The sequence below is a fragment of the Bufo gargarizans genome, chromosome 2, assembly GCF_014858855.1.
Source record: "Bufo gargarizans isolate SCDJY-AF-19 chromosome 2, ASM1485885v1, whole genome shotgun sequence".
NCBI lineage: Eukaryota > Metazoa > Chordata > Amphibia > Anura > Bufonidae > Bufo > Bufo gargarizans.
The window spans coordinates 644,591,569-644,598,327 of NC_058081.1; the positions used below are offsets into that span (position 1 = coordinate 644,591,569).

General features: G+C 46.0%; 1 long non-coding RNA gene across 1 annotated transcript; it reads left to right on the forward strand.

The window, feature by feature from the left end:
* Positions 1 to 1,038: 1,038 nt before the first annotated feature.
* Positions 1,039 to 4,371, forward strand: LOC122927044. The gene is made up of 3 exons (XR_006387750.1): positions 1,039 to 1,141; positions 3,631 to 3,776; positions 4,312 to 4,371. It is a non-coding gene; the product is annotated as an uncharacterized LOC122927044 (long non-coding RNA).
* The last annotated feature ends 2,388 nt before the right edge of the window (positions 4,372 to 6,759 follow it).

Consider the following 6,759-nt stretch of genomic DNA (forward strand, 5'->3'; position numbering starts at 1 on the left):
GGGGGCTGTCTGTGCGGTACAGTATATTGGGGGATGTATGTGCAGCATATTTGGGGGGGGCAGTGTATTATATTTGTGGGCTGTGCGTTAGATATGGAGCTGTGCACCACGTGTGGCCTGTGTGTTAGATGTGTACAACCCTAATTTAACAAATACTACGAAACTGCAGCCATCTCGTCACTTGGAGAAGGATGAGAAGCGGCCCCCATCCAGAGGGACACATCTGCCACCAGATCCGTCGCTCACTGGATTCTGTAATCAACGTCTGCTGTGTATGTGTGCACCGTCAGTCTGCTGTGTATGTGTGTGCACCGTCAGTCTGCTGTGTATGTGTGTGCACCGTCAGTCTGCTGTGTATGTGTGTGCACCGTCAGTCTGCTGTGTATGTGTGTGCACCGTCAGTCTGCTGTGTATGTGTGCACCGTCAGTCTGCTGTGTATGTGTGTGCACCGTCAGTCTGCTGTGTATGTGTGTGCACCGTCAGTCTGCTGTGTATGTGTGTGCACCGTCAGTCTGCTGTGTATGTGTGCACCGTCAGTCTGCTGTGTATGTGTGTGCCCCGTCAGTCTGCTGTGTATGTGTGCACCGTCAGTCTGCTGTGTATGTGTGTGCACCGTCAGTCTGCTGTGTATGTGTGTGCACCGTCAGTCTGCTGTGTATGTGTGTGCACCGTCAGTCTGCTGTGTATGTGTGTGCACCGTCAGTCTGCTGTGAATGTGTGTGCACCGTCAGTCTGCTGTGTATGTGTGTGCACCGTCAGTCTGCTGTGTATGTGTGCACCGTCAGTCTGCTGTGTATGTGTGTGCCCCGTCAGTCTGCTGTGTATGTGTGTGCACCGTCAGTCTGCTGTGTATGTGTGTGCACCGTCAGTCTGCTGTGTATGTGTGTGCACCGTCAGTCTGCTGTGTATATGTGCGCTGTCAGTCTGCTGCACTGCGTCTGTTCTGCCATTTGCTCTAACAATTTTAATTAATTTTTTTGTGTCACAACTCTGACCAGCATGTTCTCCTATGGAACACGAAGTACCTGAAGTGGAATGAAGAAGCCCATGTTTGAGGCCTGCGCCCTGGCGGGAGCATTGAAGGGGCATCTGACACGTGACGAGCTGCTCCTGTGTACTGTGATCACCGCGAGTTCAGAGGTCGGCAACCATAGGCCGTCCACATGCTGTGAATTACATCTCCCATCATGCTGGTAAAGTATTATGGGAGGTGTAGTCCAAAACATCTGGAATACCAAATGCGTATGAATGAAAAGCATGGTGTGTGATTGGTCAGTAACAAGGGTTGAAGCCTTGACGTGGCGTTACTGCTCACATGTGTATCCATGTGCCAATTCAACCAATGTGAGTGACTGTAACTAATACTGATTAGTTAACTATAAATACTGTGACAATGGAGAATTAAAAGACCGTATCTCCTACACACTGCTTACACCGTGACCGTATCTCCTACACACCGCTTACACCGTGACCGTATCTCCTACACACCGCTTACACCGTGACCGTATCTCCTACACACCGCTTACACTGTGACCGTATCTTCTACACACTGCTTACACCGTGACCGTATCTCCTACACACCGCTTACACTGTGACCGTATCTCCTACACACTGCTTACACCGTGACCGTATCTCCTACACACTGCTTACACCGTGACCGTATCTCCTACACACTGCTTACACCGTGACCGTATATCCTACACACCGCTTACACCGTGACCATATCTCCTACACACTGTGACCGTATCTCCTACACACCGCTTACACTGTGACCGTATCTCCTACACACCGCTTACACCGTATCTCCTACACACTGCTTACACTGTGACCGTATCTCCTACACACTGCTTACACTGTGACCGTATCTCCTACACACCGCTTACACCGTGACCGTATCTCCTACACACCGCTTACACTGTGACCGTATCTCCTACACACCGCTTACACCGTGACCGTATCTCCTACACACCGCTTACACTGTGACCGTATCACCTACACACTGCTTACACCGTGACCGTATCTCCTACACACTGCTTACACTGTGACTGTATCTTCTACACACTGCTTACACTGTGACCGTATCACCTACACACTGCTTACACTGTGACCGTATCACCTACACACTGCTTACACCGTGACCGTATCTCCTACACACTGCTTACACTGTGACTGTATCTTCTACGCACTGCTTACACTGTGACCGTATCACCTACACACTGCTTACACTGTGACTGTATCTCCTACACACCGCTTACACAGTGACCGTATCACCTACACACCGCTTACACCGTGACCGTATCTCCTACACACTGCTTACACCGTGACCGTATCTCCTACACACTGCTTACACTGTGACTGTATCTTCTACACACTGCTTACACTGTGACCGTATCTCCTACACACCGCTTACACCGTGACCGTATCTCCTACACACCGCTTACACTGTGACCGTATCTCCTACACACCGCTTACACCGTGACCGTATCTCCTACACACCGCTTACACTGTGACCGTATCACCTACACACTGCTTACACCGTGACCGTATCTCCTACACACTGCTTACACTGTGACTGTATCTTCTACACACTGCTTACACTGTGACCGTATCACCTACACACTGCTTACACTGTGACCGTATCACCTACACACTGCTTACACCGTGACCGTATCTCCTACACACTGCTTACACTGTGACTGTATCTTCTACGCACTGCTTACACTGTGACCGTATCACCTACACACTGCTTACACTGTGACTGTATCTCCTACACACCGCTTACACAGTGACCGTATCACCTACACACCGCTTACACCGTGACCGTATCTCCTACACACTGCTTACACCGTGACCGTATCTCCTACACACTGCTTACACTGTGACTGTATCTTCTACACACTGCTTACACTGTGACCGTATCTCCTACACACCGCTTACACTGTGACTGTATCTCCTACACACCGCTTACACTGTGACCGTATCACCTACACACCGCTTACACTGTGACCGTATCTCCTACACACTGCTTACACTGTGACTGTATCTTCTACACACTGCTTACACTGTGACCGTATCTCCTACACACCGCTTACACTGTGACAGTATCTCCTACACACCGCTTACACAGTGACCGTATCTCCTACACACCGCTTACACTGTGACCGTATCTCCTACACACCGCTTACACTGTGACTGTATCTCCTACACACCGCTTACACCGTGACCGTATCTCCTACACACTGCTTACACTGTGACCGTATCTCCTACACACGGCTTACACTGTGACTGTATCTTCTACACACCGCTTACACAGTGACCGTATCACCTACACACTGCTTACACTGTGACCGTATCTCCTACACACGGCTTACACTGTGACTGTATCTTCTACACACTGCTTACACTGTGACCGTATCGCCTACACACCGCTTACACAGTGACCGTATCACCTACACACCGCTTACACTGCCATAGAGGGACATATGTTCTGACCTTTCTGAGACCTGGGGGGATTTAAATGCGGTGTCTCAGAAGATATGTTGTAAGAACAGCAAATTATTTTTTTTAAACATTCATATTGTTCTTAACCTTACATCATGTTGTGTTTGTTTTTTCCAACATTTAAACAGGTTACACAACGCGTTGCTGATCTATCCAGGACGGCTTCAGGATGGACTATAAGAAGGAGGTTCAGTCCCGATTGGGTCCGGCGCAACCTCAGGGAGTACATATACAGCGGCCTTGGTTTACGACGACGCACAATGGCACAAAGAAGGTAAATTATATATATTTTTTAAAGAAATGTAAATGAAATGTAAAAAGAAATGTAATTTAAAGGGAACCTGTCACCGGGATTTGGGGTATAGCGCTGAGGACATGGGTTGCTAGATGGCCTCTAGCACATCCGCAATACCCAGTCCCCATAGCTCTGTGTGCTTTTATTGCTTAAAAAAATCAATTTTATACATATGCAAATTAACCTGAGATGAGTCCTGTATGTGAGATGAGTCAGGGACAGGACTCATCTCAGGTTAATTTGCATATGTATCAAATCTGTTTTCTTACACAATAAAAGCACACAGAGCTATGGGGACTGGGTATTGAGGATGTGCTAGCGGCCATCTATCAGCCCATGCCCTCAGCTCTATACACAAAATCCCGGTGACAGGTTCCCTTTAAGGGACTGTCTGTAACAGCAGAGCGTTTGGCTACCCTGTTTTGGACAGCCAACTTCTGGTGTAATGTAGACGTAGCATCGGACATGGATGGTGTTTTTAAAGGTACATTTTTATTTCATTTTTTTCATACAGAACTAAGAGCAGCACTCTGGAGACTGAACAACCTCCTGATGCGGAAAATGAATGGATCGCCAACGCCAGACCTCCTGTCCCTCATGCATCTGCTTGGGAGAATCCGGGTCCCCTACCGGATCCCTCTGCTCAACAGAGGCTCTTAGGTTGACATCAAAATTTAAGAGCCCTGCTGAGCATGCAGAGATCCGGTAGGCCAAAGCAAAATGATTATGTGGCCCGTGTAGAGGTTGTTTCCAACACTGTAGAAGGTTTGGACAAACATCAGAAGGAGTTTAGTGCTGCCTTGATTCGCCGCTGGGAGGGAGCAGAGTCGGCGATCCAATGCAGCCCTAACTACCATTATGGGGTAAGCATAATCAATTTGGTGGACTCAATTCCCAGCCCCCGGGCATGTGTTCCCTTCTGTCTCTTTTCTACTTCTCCGTCCCATTATTTTCCCCACCACCTCTACACATGCTCGGGTACCCTCCTCCTCAGACCCTTATACAACCCACAATTTCAACCTGCATCCTTTCTTGTGGACTGTATTTTTAGCTCAGAGAATAAAGAGGACAGGGGGGCTACCATTGCCAACCTCAAACCACCTACCCGACAGTCCTACTCCACTAAAAATTTTTATTTTTTGTATAGTATGTATATATATACAGTCATGTGAAAAAATTAGGACACCCTTTGAAAGCATGTGGTTTTTTGTAACATTTTTAATAAAAGGTTATTTCATCTCCGTTTCAACAATACAGAGAGATTAAAGTAATCCAACTAAACAAAGAAAACTGAAGAAAAGTCTTTTCAAGATCTTCTGTAAATGTCATTCTACAAAAATGCCTATTCTAACTGAGGAAAAAGATAGGACACCCTCACATGTATTCCCTCTTAAATTGGCTCAGATCTCACACAGGTATATCACACCAGGTGCACATAATTAGTAGATCGTTACTCTGCATGTTGAATGAGGCTTGCCCTATTTAAACCTCAGACATTTAGTTTGGTGTGCTCCTGACTGTTGAAGTGAGAGTGAGCACCATGGTGAGAGCAAAAGAGCTGTCAGAGGACTTCAGAAAAAAGATTGTAGCAGCCTATGAGTCTGGGAAGGGATTTAAAAAGATCTCAAAAGATTTTGAAATCAGCCATTCCACTGTCCGGAAGATAGTCTACAAGTGGAGGGCTTTCAAAACAACTGCCAACATGCCCAGGACTGGTCGCCCCAGCAAGTTCACCCCAAGAGCAGACCGCAAGATGCTAAAAGAGGTCTCCAAAAACCCTAAAGTGTCATCTCGAGAACTACAGCAGGCTCTGGCTACTGTTGATGTAGAAGTACATGCCTCTACAATCAGAAAGAGACTGTACAAGTTTAACTTGCATGGGAGGTGTGCAAGGAGGAAACCTTTGCTTTCCAAGAGAAACATCGAGGCCAGACTGACATTTGCCAGAGATAAAGTTGACAAAGACCAGGACTTCTGGAATAATATCCTTTGGACAGATGAGTCCAAAATTGAATTATTTGGACACAACAGCAGAGGACATGTTTGGCGTAAACCAAACACAGCATTCCAAGAAAAGAACCTCATACCAACTGTGAAGCATGGAGGTGGAAGTGTCATGGTTTGGGGCTGCTTTGCTGCAGCAGGACCTGGTCAGCTCACCATCATAGAATCCACGATGAATTCTACTGTGTATCAGAAGGTGCTTGAAGAACATGTGAGACCATCAGTTAGAAAATTAAAGCTGAAGCGGAACTGGACCATGCAACATGACAATGACCCAAAACATACTAGTAAATCAACCAAAGATTGGCTGAAAAAGAAGAAATGGAGAGTCCTGGAATGGCCAAGTCAAAGTCCAGATTTGAATCCCATTGAGATGCTGTGGGGTGACTTGAAAAGGGCTGTACGTGCAAGAAACCCCTCAAACATCTCACAGCTGAAAAAGTTCTGCATTGAGGAGTGGGGTAAAATTTCCTCAGACCGATGTCGAAGACTGGTAGATGGCTACAAGAACCATCTCACTGCAGTTATTTCAGCCAAAGGAGGTAACACTCGCTATTAGGGGCAAGGGTGTCCTATCTTTTTCCTCAGTTAGAATAGGCATTTTTGTAGAATGACATTTACAGAAGATCTTGAAAAGACTTTTCTTCAGTTTTCTTTGTTTAGTCGGATTACTTTAATCTCTCTGTATTGTTGAAACGGAGATGAAATAACCTTTTATTAAAAATGTTACAAAAAACCACATGCTTTCAAAGGGTGTCCTAATTTTTTCACATGACTGTATATATATTTTTTTTTTTTTATGGATATATTGTAATTTATACAAAAATAAAAAAATGTATAGTTAACTTCGATGTATTTGTGTTTTCATTGGCCGGTACAGGGTAACAGTAACCTTTGGCACTACCGCTGTGGTGACATTACAACTACCATAGGGTCACTACTGTACGTTTATTGAAAA